At 44.1% G+C, this 13,585-nt stretch overlaps 1 protein-coding gene across 5 annotated transcripts in view; it reads left to right on the top strand.

The window, feature by feature from the left end:
• The first annotated feature begins 4,538 nt into the window (after nucleotides 1-4,538).
• Nucleotides 4,539-13,585, top strand: part of TMCO6 (transmembrane and coiled-coil domains 6) — a 184,348-nt gene continuing 175,301 nt past the window's right edge. For 4 of the 5 annotated variants that reach the window (XR_011194155.1, XM_069199391.1, XM_069199389.1 and 1 more), the window contains exon 1: nucleotides 4,539-4,605. The gene's annotated coding sequence lies outside the window, so the exon portion shown is untranslated. The remainder of the gene's footprint in view (nucleotides 4,606-13,585) is intronic. The other variant, XM_069199393.1, reaches the window with a different exon arrangement.

The raw sequence follows: 13,585 nt of genomic DNA on the forward strand, positions 1-13,585 counted from the left end.
GAAGGAGTACGGAGCAAGAGACTCTGTTTTTGGTGAAGGTTTTTATTGCAAAGGAGCCTGCAAGCATCTCTAAATAGTTGATGTGCAATGAAGACTCCTGTCAAGACCATGTGCCTCCAGTCGATATCTGACCACACCTTGCGCCCCAGCCTGTTAGACTTGCGTCGGATTCTAATACAAGATCTGGGGCTGAGGCAAAGATGGTCCTGCCATTCCAGGCTTCTAGGTGATCTAGCCACCATTGGAGTTCTTTACGGGATTCGAGATCGAGGGGGATGAAATCTGAATAAGCAAGACCTTTGCGTAAGTGTCGAATTTGTAATCTTTGGAGCGCTCGATAGTGCAGGGGACCTGGGAAGATTGCTTGAATCGAGGAAGAAAGAAGACCTACAATCCTTGCAAGAGACCTGAGGGAGAGAGAAGTCTGCTGTAAAGATAGGGTTATCTCGGATTTGATATTTTTTATTTTTGAGGCCGGGAGTTGTAAGAGGCCTTGAGAGGAATTGATTAGGAAACCTAGGAATTCTGTTGTTTGTGATGGAGTAAACATTGATTTCTCGTTGTTGATTAAGAAGCCTAGATCTGACAGAAGTTGGACTGTGAAAGAGAGTTGGGATTGGAGTATAGAAATATCTTGGTGCATAAGAAGGATGTCATCCAGATAGATTATGAGTCTGAAACCCTGAGATCGTAGAAGAGCTACTATAGGTTTCATTAACTTGGTGAAACACCAAGGGGCCGAGGAAAGACCGAAGGGTAGGCAAGTGAACTGATAGGTGCAATAGTTCCATTTGAATTGGAGAAATGTTCTGTGGGAATGATGAATAGGGACTGTTAAGTAAGCGTCTTGGAGGTCTAGACGAACCATCCAGTCATTGAGGAGAAGCGAATCTCTTAGGTGGAGAATCGTTTCTATTTTGAAGTGTCTGTAGACGACAAACTGATTGAATTGTTTGAGGTTGATGACCGGTCTTATTTTCTTGTTTTTTCTGATTACTAGAAAGAGGGGGCTTATGAGGCCTGAGTGAAGCGGACGAGCTGGTTGAATAGCACGTTTTTGAAGCAGATCTTGGATTTCTGAATCGATAAGATTTGACATTTCTTCTGAAAATCTGAGGGGAGGAACAGGGGACGGCTGGAAGGGAGTTTCGTAAAGCTCTATTAAGTAGCCTTTGATTGTGTTGAGAACCCAGGGATCTGAAGTAATTTCTTTCCATTTGTGGCGAAAAAAATGTAGACGACTCCCTATAGAAGGATGGCCAGAATGTTGGCTTACCTGAGTTATTGTAGGACCTGCGATGGTTCCTTCCTCTGTACCCTCTGGAACGGTGGGGGTAAAATTGTGGACGAAAGTCCTGTTGTTGTTGTTGCTGTTGTTGGTAATGATAGGAGCCTCTGAAGCCTTGGTTCCTGAAGGACCGGCCGGTGGAGCGGCTTCTTCCTCTACCGGCCCTGGCAAAAACCTGTGAGTTAAAGACTTTTTTGATTGATTGTTGTGCTTTGTCTAATGAAGCAAAGGTGGTGACGTATTTGCTAAGTTCTTTGATAAAATTATCTCCGAAGAGTAAACCATCTGCTTTAGCTCCTGGATCCATAGCTGCTAAGTTAGCTAGTTTAGGATCTAGTTTGAGCAGTAGTCCTTTACGACGCTCGTGCGTCATGGCTGAGTTTGCATTACCCAGTAAACAAAAGGCTCTCTGGATCCAGAGGGAGAGTTCTTCGGGGTCGATGGATTCATCATTCATTCTAGCGGATTCAGCAAGGTCGAAAATACGGGATAAGGGACCGACCAAATCAAGGACTTTATCCTGGCACAGGGCCCAGGCTCTGTCCACCCCTTTACGGGGATCTAACCCAAATTTGGAGAAAAAAGTTAAAAGGGACGGATCTATAGATGGGGTGGCAGTAATGTGTAAGGGAAGGGAGGGTCTGGGACATTCTGAGCGAAGCTTGGCTCGTACTTGTTTGTCCAAAGGAAGACGTAGTTTTGCAAGAATGTAACTTGCAACGTGGTCGGAAGGTAACCATTCGGTTGAGTTTGGGTGATGAATAAGGCCGGGGTCAAACATGGGGTTACCATCTGAATCTAGCAGGGGGGCGTGGGATTGATCAGATGTTGTTGACTTCGATTTTTTGGAGGGGGAGGGCCAATCCAAAAATTTGAGGTGTTGTCGTCCTCGTTATCAGAGGAAGAGTCATTGATGCCATCATCATCATCGTCATCAGTGTCTCTAATGTCCGCAATCACAATTTTTTGGGTCTTAGACACGTTTTTTACTTTAGATTTACTTTTATGACCCGTAATTTTGTTCCCCTTCGTACTAGGAGGCCTTTGAGGAACTTCGTCCTCCATCCTGTGTGAGCTTAGCTCACCTTCCATTAGCGCAGATGAGGCATTAGCCTGGTTAGAAGAAGCCTCCGAGGCTTTGCGCTTTCTGCTTTCCCCCGCAGAATGGGCCACTTGTGATTGGGACAGACAGGATGAAACCGTAGATTGGATTTGTTTAGAAATCTTTCACATAGAAGCAGAAACTGCTTTTTTGACTGAAGATTGAATAAAGTTATTTAGGTTATAAGAAAAATTCTCATCGGAATCATCATTTTCTGTGAAGAAGTTTGAAAATTCCATTTTTCTAGAAGGAAGAGGCAAAAAGGCTGATAAGTAAGGGTTAAATAATAAGGGCAGACTCTAAGGATAAATATCGTGTAACTTACCCGAACACCTGAGAAAACGGTATAAAATAGGCTAAGAAACAGTGAAGTTGAAGCGAATAAGCGAAGCGGAGCTCCGTGGCAGTGTGAAATCGGAGAAACACTGCAAACGTCTTCAATAGGAGGAGCGCTTCCTTAGGAATGCGCTCAGGAATGAGGAGAATGCGGATGAAGCGCTCGTGTCAGCCGGCGTTCACAATAGAACGTTCACGGCGACGCGAGCAGGGTGAAGAGGAGACGCTGCGGACGGCCGTTCTCTTCGCGTATGAAAGAGAAACGGCTAAATATAGCCTAGACGCTGCGGGAGACACGCAAAACAAATTATACACATTAATGATAGAAATAAATACACGCTAGATGTTAGCACACCATATTAGAACAAATAGAAACAATAAAAATTATCTAAAAATATCGAGCAACGAAAGATATACTTATCTTGACTGCGAGCAGCAAGAAAAGAGGGCTGCCTGCAGTCAGGATTGGTATATCTTACGTAATATAGTGTATTGATTGGTTAAGTGTTACTTCTCTTGAATCCCATTGGCTGCATGCTCGCAAGCCCTGGGATTGGTCTTTTTCTCTTGGCTGCTGTTTTAATAAAGCAGGAAAAGAAAGCATAATAGGAGCCTCCGGTCTTGTCATAAAATTATCCTTGTAGAGAGGCATTCAAAATTAACAGTCTCTTTTTAACATCATTGCTGGTAATCCTGCACAGAGGTGATCAGGGCTGGTAATCTTGCATAGAGTGGCCACCAATATAGTCCTTTATTTATACTTTTTTAGCACCGCATTTTGTGACTCAAAAGCGGCGCAAACTTACAAAATATAATTGTATTTTGTACGTTTGCGTCTCTTTTGCGTCAAAATGTGGCACAAATGCGGCGCTAAAAAAGTATAAATATGGGCCATAATGTTTTCCGATGTGTATAGCACTAATAATATTATTAGATCGGAATAATTTTAATTGAACGTAAGTAACTCTTACTGCTGGAAATCTGGAGACCCCTGTTCCATACATACCAACAAGCATGAACCCGGTAAGATAGGGATTTCGAAAAAAAAAGTCAGGGAGTTGATTTTCCCCTCTGACTTAAATTAAAGTGGACAGGATTTTAGGCGAGAGATACCTGAACTAAAGTCATTTTGGGTTTGAAAATCGAGTCTCCTGAATAAATAGGGTCGTTTAGCATGTGCAATGTTCGCATCGTTTTCACCACTGAAAACTGGTTATAATGAGGCTTGTCCGAGATGTAAGCCTAGAACAGTGGTCTCCAAACTTTTTAGTGCCGCGCCCCCCCCCCAGTTGAAAAATAAAAATCATTGGGCCCCTCCCTCCGAATTTTTCACAATTATTTTATAAAGATGGCAATGTTTAAATATGTCTAGACATATTTCAACATTGCAGTTAAGTACTGTTACCTTTTAAAAAATGCAATAACGTGCTTCTGCTTAAAACAAACAGTGCTTCTTTTGGCCAGAGTCTGGGGCCCACCCTGGGATCACTTGAGGGCCCCCTAGGGGTGCCGGCCCCCAGTTGGAAGACCTCTGGCCTAGAAGCTTGCTTAAAATTTTGTTTTTCACGAAAAATACGAACGAAAGGTAGTTCACAATATGATTGCAGCTTTAAAACCAAACATATTTTCAAATTTAGATTAATCAGACAGAATGAGCACATATATATATATATATATATATATATATATATATATATATATATATATATATGTATATGTAACTTTATTCTTGTTTTTGTTTCCGAATACCGCACTTGTATAAGATGGCCGCCACGTTTACGCCTTCCTCTCGAACGACTGGTATCTGAGGTTGTCTGCAGTCCGTCTTTGATGGTCAACGTTTGGTTTGGATCAGGGGACCAGGCAACACCTCTGTAGGGTAAGGCGTAGCGTAGAGTTGTTGGGTTACTCCATGCGGAAGTCTTGGGAACCCTCTCATTTCTTCCTAATTTAATATGTTAGGTATTTTCGGGATTTTTTTATGCGTAGGATTTAGGGGGGTGATTTATTACTCCCCCTTTCATAGTAACGTGGCCGATTCGGAGTTCCAGAAAAAAGGCAAAAAAATAGGGTTTAAATCGTAAGCATTTTTATTAGCAAAATAAAGGCATTGTAGTTGATATCGGGTCGACATATTGGGGTAGTATGAATTAAACTGACCTGCTTCTTTTACCATAATAGTGTTAGAGAAAATGGTAGAAATGGCATTCGGGTAAAGTACTCGCTTCTGCACTGCAGAGCCAACAAGTTTACGTACGACCCGTGCTTGACAATCCTGCGATTTGTAGTGATTTGATTCATTGTAATGCCAAGACTACAGGTCGCAGATTTCAAAGAAAATTCCTCAACTTGTTAAGTTACGCCGGAACCGTTAAACTTAAGCGCTCTGCCTATGCTGCTGCAGAACTAGTGATAGTAGTAATATATTATGCATACTTGCCAAAATACCCTATTCAGACGGGAGACTCTTGACTTTAGAACCAAAATGTTTTTTTTTGGCTGAAATTGCCTCTTCTTCAGCAGAATTCAATAGGGGAACTACATTCTCCCGATTATTATTATTTTTTAAGATCTCCTATTTATCTCTTCTAAAATGTTGGCATGTATGCTTATGTCACACAGCATAATAGCGTACCTTTTTATGCCTCACCTCCAAACAGCCTAGCTGTGTGGTTTTTGAAAGACATATTGTGGACAGTACCAATATGTACAGTGGGTTTTGGATCAACCCCGATGCTTACCATTGGATGGCTTTCTTGTCCGTCTCATGTGCTTCCTTGATAAATGGCATTCCTTCCACTACTGGTTCTTCCTCCCATGGAGCGTAGCTGTTTTACCATCCTTTTTACAAATCACTTCTAACCTTCCACTGCTTACATCCAGGAAGCTAGTTTTTGGGACGAGAAAACCAGGCAGCTCAAGCTATCTGGTTGGCAAAGACATATTGTGGGCTTACCAAGAGCTCAGAGCCGTACAGGCTTCCCATTGCTTGTTGGTATTGTCAATCTCATTTACTTGTTTCTTATTTCATGACTTGCTTTGTCCGTCTCATGGTTTTCCTTCCCCTGGAGTACTGGTAAATTACTTGTGTCCTACCACGACTCACATTTACATAACTACTTCTTTAATATAGTTGTAAACATTCCACAAGAGTGCATGCTTTTCCAGCTTTTTTCCTAGTGTGCTTCTCTACCTCCTCCTTGCGTCACTTTGTCTCTTCTGTGTGTGTGTGCCTTTCCTTCAACCTCTCTGTGATGTTCTCACCCTCATATGACCCTCTCCTTGCTTTCTTGTCCATGTGCTTCACCCAGCCAGCTCCACGTTGTGCTCTATCAGCCATTTGCTTTCTCTCCATGCTCCAGTTTGTTTTTCTCCACCCGCATCTCCTGTGTTTCTGTTGCCCATTCCCTGACACCCTCTGCTTCCGCCCACCATTTTGTTGATTCTCTCCTACTAGTTCTCCCAAAAAAGCCCTTTAAGGCATTTTTATTTTTATTTTATGAATCAACTGATCAGCAAATAAAAGGAAGAAAAGGTGCCTGTTTCATTTTGCAGCACACATGCATGGTGAGCATGCCTACAAAATGACATGGTTGGCTGCTTCATAGGGTTTTGTTTTTCATTCTTTAGCCATGTTGCACAGCATCGCTAAATACTGTTGGCAAAGCCAATAGGTCTCCTTTGGAGTGCATCTGTTTTCTTGCTTTAACCCCTCTCCTAAGTTTGCTGATTTCCCAACTCCCCTCCCACCCCCCCCTTCACATCTCCGGCTCCTCTTCCCCTCTGTGTTGCTCTCCCAATCCCCAGCTCATATTTAGGTCTCACCAGACAGCTTGAGCTGCCTTGTTGGAAGATACCTATTATGGTATTGTGGTTTTGCAGCCTGCCCATTCCCACCATTGGTTGACTTTATTGTCACTTTCATTTGATTGCTTCTTCAATGGGTTTCCTTATCCGTCTTGTGTTTAGCCCTCCTGTGGGGCATAACCTCTTTACAATCCTTTGGCTTGGCTGACTCCTTCCACTGCTCTATTTTAAGGAAATATTTGTTCTTTTTGCTTAAGCACCTAATGGGAGTAAGAGTGCATGTGTTTTCCAGCTCTCTTTCTCATATACTCACCCATTAGGTATCTGTCTCTGCATTGTGTTGCTGTCTCCCTCTTGTTGCAAGCTCCCGTTCATGTGCTTCTCCCCTGACAAACTCCCATGATCCTTTTTGCTTAGTTGTCAGTGTCCTCCCCAGCCCCCAATGTTACTTTCCTTCTTATGCTTCTTTCCCACTCCCCCCACCTGCACCCTTTGCTTCCCTCCACCCCTGCAGTCTTTTTTAAAAAATGTTATAGAAGCAAGTTATGGATGATTATGTGGTGAATACTGTGAGAAAGATAAGTGGTTTTCCTTTTATCTGCTGTTGATGGGGACTAATCAACTTGACATTCTTTCATACGGGAGCAGCATTTTCTTTATCTTAACATACAGTAAATCTATAATATTGTGAAAAACATGGATGTTAGAAATGGGGTCTCTGGTTTGTAGCCAGTTTGTACTCTGCCCAAGCAGGGACCATCACTCTAGTCAGGGTAAGGGAGTTACACTCCTAAGACAACCCCTGCTCACCCCCCTTCATAGCTTGGCACAAGCAGTCAGACGTATCTCAGAGGCAATGTGCAAAGTATTTGTACCAAAACACGCACAGTAATACAGTGTAAACACTACAAAATGGACACCACACCAGTTTAGAAAAATAGGCAAATATTTATCTCAATCAAAGAAGACCAAAACAACAAAAATCCAACAAACTCAAGTAAAGTTATGAATTTTTAAACTACAATGAGTCTTGCTCCATAGAAAATAATGGAAATGTTGTTGTTACTCAAAGTACCTGGTTTACGTCAAAAATAAAGCCTCACGGGCGAGCACGCATTGGAAAAGTCAGTAATGTGTTGATTGCTTACTCACAAGTGAGGCCGTGCGTCATTGGGAAAACCACGCTGCAGGGGGTTGAGTCGTTTTTTCCACAGCATTGCAGTTGGTGCTTCAAAACTTTCCTCGAACGGCTACTTACGCGTGGATTTCAGTCCTTGTTCTACCAGCTTCACCATTCAAGGGCCCAGGGACTGGATAGGGCACCACTTGGCAGGGCAGGAGTCTGTCACAGCAGAGAGTCCAAATGCTGACAGAGGATGTCTTTGATAGCCCTGGGACTTCAGAACAGGCGGCAACCTCAATCCAAGCCCTTGGAGAGTCTTCACAAGCAGTAATATACCACAAAGTCTAGTCTTTGCCCTCTTTCAGGCAGAAGCAGCAACTGCAGGCCAACCCGGCAAAGCACAGTTAGATGCAAAGGGGCACTACTCCTCCTCCAGCTATTCAGCTCTTCTCCTTGACAGAGGTTCCTCCTTGTTCCAAAAGTAATCTGAAAATCTGGGGTTTTAGGTCTACTCCTTTCTGCCTCTTGAAGTAGGCAAACTTCAAAGGAAAGTCTCTATTGTTCACAAGATCCTATCTTGCCCAGGCCTGGCTCCAGACACACCAGGGGGTTGGAGACTGCATTGTGTGAGGTCAGGCACAGCCCTTTCAGGTGTAAGTGAGCACTCCCCCTTCCACTCTAGCCCAAATGGCTCATCAGGATATGCAGACTACACCCCAGCTAAATGGTTTAAGCAAGGAAATGTCCACATTCTCAAAGAGGCATTTTCAAACTGACAATCTAAAAAACAACGTTCCTAAAAGATATTTTTTAATTGTGAGTTCGGAGACCCCAAACTCCACATCTCGATCTGCTCCCCAAGGGAAAATGCACTTAAAAGTTGTTTAAAGGCAGCCCTCTATGAGAGAGAGAGAGGCCTTGCAGCAGTAAAATCCGAATTTGGCAGTATTTCACTATTAGGACATGTAAAACACATCAGGACATGTCCCACCTTTAACATACTCTGCACCCTGCCCATGGGGCTTCCTAAGGCCTAACTTAGGGGTGTCTTCCATGTACTAAAAGGGAAGTTTTAGGGCCTGGCAAGTAGGTACCATTGCCAGATCGAATTGGCAGTTTAAAACTGCAAACACAGACACTGCAGTGGCAGGTCTGAGCCATGTTTACTGGGCTACTCAGATGGGTGGCACAATCAGTGCTGCATGCCCACTAGTAGTATTTGATTTACAGGCCCTGTGTACCTCTAGTGCACTTTATTAGGGACTTATTAGTAAATCAAATATGCCAATCATGGAAAAAGCCAATCACACATACAATTTACACAGGAAGTACTTGCACTTCAGCGCTGGTCAGCAGTGGTAAAGTGCCCAGAGTCCAGCACACAGTCAAAACATAGGACGCAGAGGCACAAAAGACAGGGGAGACCACGCCAAGGATGCAAGGTGACCACAGAATTGCATAATTCTAGTGGCTCTGGTTATAAAATTGCCATTTTCACTGCTGTATGTATGATGAACCTTTTAATGCAAATATGCTGTTTTGCGGTGAAAAATGCCTCTTTTGTGTGACTGAAGCTCCTGCTCCCAGACTTTTTATTGGCTTTTGCTACGTGTGAAGCTAGACCATTTTTCTGTTGTTTATATTTGGGATGACTTGAACTATGCATCATATTATGTGGCAAGGAAAAAACAAACTATGCAGCATATCGTCAGATTAAAGACAAATTACGTAGTACAGGCTCAAAGCAATCAAATTCTCATGCATGAGATCTAATTTACATATTAATGACATCAAAGTACACAATGTTAAACAAACTTAAATATGGACTACGTTACAAAGTAACACATTAGTAATATGATAAAAATAAATGCACACTTAAGATAACTCCACACCTTAATAAAGTGTGTGTATGTGTATGTATATATATATATATATATATATATATATATAATCTTTATCAGTGAATAATATGTGTTGGCATCTAGCAGAAATATGGAGCATGTAGTTAAGGGGTGTGAAATTTCACAAAATATCTACTTTCCCATGGGACAGGCTGTGCCCTAAATCATCTTGTACTGTAAAAAAAAAATCCAGTATCCCTTTAGTGCCAATTAGTGCAGCAACAACATTACATAGTGGGGCCGGAAGTAGCAGTGAGCAATAGTTCCAGGGATGGAATGCCCATATGAATCTGTGCAAACCTACTAACTTGCATGTTTTAGGGATTTTCACCAGCTCTTCTTTGATCTTTTTCCGTACTAAGAAAGGTTGGAAATTTACTCCAAACAAGGGCAGAAGTTAAACTTCTCCCATGGTTGGGAACAGAAATGGTTACAGGAAAGTGAACTTGTAAACGCTTAACAGATATTCACATGAGAAAATCTATGCATGCACAGTTGCTCGTTGTGAGAAAGTAGCCTCTTTCTAGCCTTGTTACCCCCACTTTTGGCCTGTTTGTGAGTGTATGTCAGGGTGTTTTCACTGTCTCACTGGGATCCTGCCAGCCAGGGCCCAGTGCTCATAGTGAAAACACTATGTTTTCAGTATGTTTGTTATGTGTCACTGGGACCCTGCTAGTCAGGACCCCAGTGCTCATAAGTTTGTGGCCTATATGTGTGTGTTCCCTGTGTAGTGCCTAACTGTCTCACTGAGGCTCTGCTAACCAGAACCTCAGTGGTTATGCTCTCTCATTTCTTTCCAAATTGTCACTAACAGGCTAGTGACCATTTTTACCAATTTACATTGGCTTACTGGAACACCCTTATAATTCCCTAGTATATGGTACTGAGGTACCCAGGGTATTGGGGTTCCAGGAGATCCCTATGGGCTGCAGCATTTCTTTTGCCACCCATAGGGAGCTCTGACAATTCTTACACAGGCCTGCCACTGCAGCCTGAGTGAAATAACGCCCACGTTATTTCACAGCCATTTTACACTGCACTTAAGTAACATATAAGTCACCTATATGTCTAACCTTTACCTTGTAAAGGTTAGGTGCAAAGTTACTTAGTGTGAGGGCACCCTGGCACTAGCCAAGGTGCCCCCACATTGTTCAGAGCCAATTCCCTGAACTTTGTGAGTGCGGGGACACCATTACACGCGTGCACTACATATAGGTCACTACCTATATGTAGCTTCACAATGGTAACTCCGAATATGGCCATGTAACATGTCTATGATCATGGAATTGCCCCCTCTATGCCATCCTGGCATAGTTGGCACAATCCCATGATCCCAGTGGTCTGTAGCACAGACCCTGGTACTGCCAAACTGCCCTTCCTGGGGTTTCACTGCAGCTGCTGCTGCTGCCAACCCCTCAGACAGGCATCTGCCCTCCTGGGGTCCAGCCAGGCCTGGCCCAGGATGGCAGAACAAAGAACTTCCTCTGAGAGAGGGTGTGACACCCTCTCCCTTTGGAAAATGGTGTGAAGGCAGGGGAGGAGTAGCCTCCCCCAGCCTCTGGAAATGCTTTGTTGGGCACAGATGTGCCCAATTCTGCATAAGCCAGTCTACACCGGTTCAGGGGACCCCTTAGCCCTGCTCTGGCGCGAAACTGGACAAAGGAAAGGGGAGTGACCACTCCCCTGACCTGCACCTCCCCTGGGAGGTGTCCAGAGCTCCTCCAGTGTGCTCCAGACCTCTGCCATCTTGGAAACAGAGGTGCTGCTGGCACACTGGACTGCTCTGAGTGGCCACTGCCACCAGGTGACGTCAGAGACTCCTTCTGATAGGCTCCTTCAGGTGTTAGTAGCCTATCCTCTCTCCTAAGTAGCCAAACCCTCTTTTCTGGCTATTTAGGGTCTCTGTCTCTGGGGAAACTTTAGATAACGAATGCAAGAGCTCATCCGAGTTCCTCTGCATCTCTCTCTTCACCTTCTGCCAAGGAATCGACTGCTGACCGCGCTGGAAGCCTGCAAACCTGCAACATAGTAGCAAAGACGACTACTGCAACTCTGTAACGCTGATCCTGCCGCCTTCTCGACGGTTTTCCTGCTTGTGCATGCTGTGGGGGTAGTCTGCCTCCTCTCTGCACCAGAAGCTCCGAAGAAATCTCCCGTGGGTCGACGGAATCTTCCCCCTGCAACCGCAGGCACCAAAAAGCTGTATTACCGGTCCCTTGGGTCTCCTCTCAGCACGACGAGCGAGGTCCCTCGAATCCAGCGACTCTGTCCAAGTGACCCCCACAGTCCAGTGACTCTTCAGTCCAAGTTTGGTGGAGGTAAGTCCTTGCCTCACCTCGCTGGGCTGCATTGCTGGGAACCGCGACTTTTGCAGCTACTCCGGCCCCTGTGCACTTCCGGCGGAAATCCTTTGTGCACAGCCAAGCCTGGGTCCACGGCACTCTAACCTGCATTGCACGACTTTCTAAGTTGGTCTCCGGCGACGTGGAACTCCTTTGTGCGACTTCGGGTGAGCACCGTTTCACGCATCCTCGTAGTGCCTGTTTCTGGCACTTCTCCGGGTGCTATCTGCTGCTGAGAGGGCTCCTTGTCTTGCTCGACGTCCCCTCTCTCTCCTGGTCCAATTTGCGACCTCCTGGTCCCTCCAGGGCCACAGCAGCGTCCAAAAACGCTAACCGCACGATTTGCAGCTAGCAAGGCTTGTTGGCGTTCTTTCGGCGGGAAAACACTTCTGCACGACTCTCCACGGCGAGAGGGATCCGTCCACCAAAGGGGAAGTCTCTAGCCCTTTTCGTTCCTGCAGAAACCGCAGCTTCTTCTGTCCAGTAGAAGCTTCTTTGCACCCGCAGCTGGCATTTCATGGGCATCTGCCCATCTCCGACTTGCTTGTGACTTTTGGACTTGGTCCCCTTGTTCCACAGGTACCCTAGATTGGAAATCCACAGTTGTTGCATTGTTGGTTTGTGTCTTTCCTGCATTATTCCACTAACACAACTTCTTTGTCCTTAGGGGAACTTTAGTGCACTTTGCACTCACTTTTCAGGGTCTTGGGGAGGGTTATTTTTCTAACTCTCACTATTTTCTAATAGTCCCAGCGACCCTCTACAAGGTCACATAGGTTTGGGGTCCATTCGTGGTTCGCATTCCACTTTTGGAGTATATGGTTTGTGTTGCCCCTATCCCTATGTTTCCCTATTGTAACTATACATTGTTTGCACTGTTTTCTAAGACTATACTGCATATTTTTGCTATTGTGTATATATATCTTGTGTATATTTCCTATCCTCTCACTGAGGGTACACTCTAAGATACTTTGGCATATTGTCATAAAAATAAAGTACCTTTATTTTTAGTATAACTGTGTATTGTGTTTTCTTATGATATTGTGCATATGACACTAAGTGGTACTGTAGTAGCTTCACACGTCTCCTAGTTCAGCCTAAGCTGCTCTGCTAAGCTACCATTATCTATCAGCCTAAGCTGCTAGACACCCTATACACTAATAAGGGATAACTGGGCCTGGTGCAAGGTGCAAGTACCCCTTGGTACTCACTACAAGCCAATCCAGCCTCCTACACTCGTGCTAAAATGTAGTTCACAAATATTTTCGAGGAGTACGATTTCCTGGCCTTCTTCTGTAAATTATTGTGAATTCTCAAAAGCCATAAATCTGCGCTAATGCAAGGACATATACCATGGGAGCACTTTTGTGACTTTCTTTAAGAACTAAGCCCGTAATTAAGTCTGATGTGAACCAACACTTTTTGTTTTTATTAAAATTCTCTCTATTTCCAGCTTTACTGTCAGTGACAGCATTCTGCTCTTTCACAAGGAGCATATCTGCACACAAAGTAGTTTTGTTCAGTGCCAGGGACGTCTGAGCAAAGTATGCTTTTTGAGACCAAAGAACATTTTTTCTTTTTGCCTGTGTTTATTATAAAGGTGCAGATGGGGCAGCTCCCACAACAATAACGTTTTACAAAAACCATATCAAAACAAGACACGCATTGGCAAAACCCAAAGGCAGA

Source organism: Pleurodeles waltl, chromosome 7, assembly GCF_031143425.1.
Source record: "Pleurodeles waltl isolate 20211129_DDA chromosome 7, aPleWal1.hap1.20221129, whole genome shotgun sequence".
Taxonomy (NCBI): domain Eukaryota; kingdom Metazoa; phylum Chordata; class Amphibia; order Caudata; family Salamandridae; genus Pleurodeles; species Pleurodeles waltl.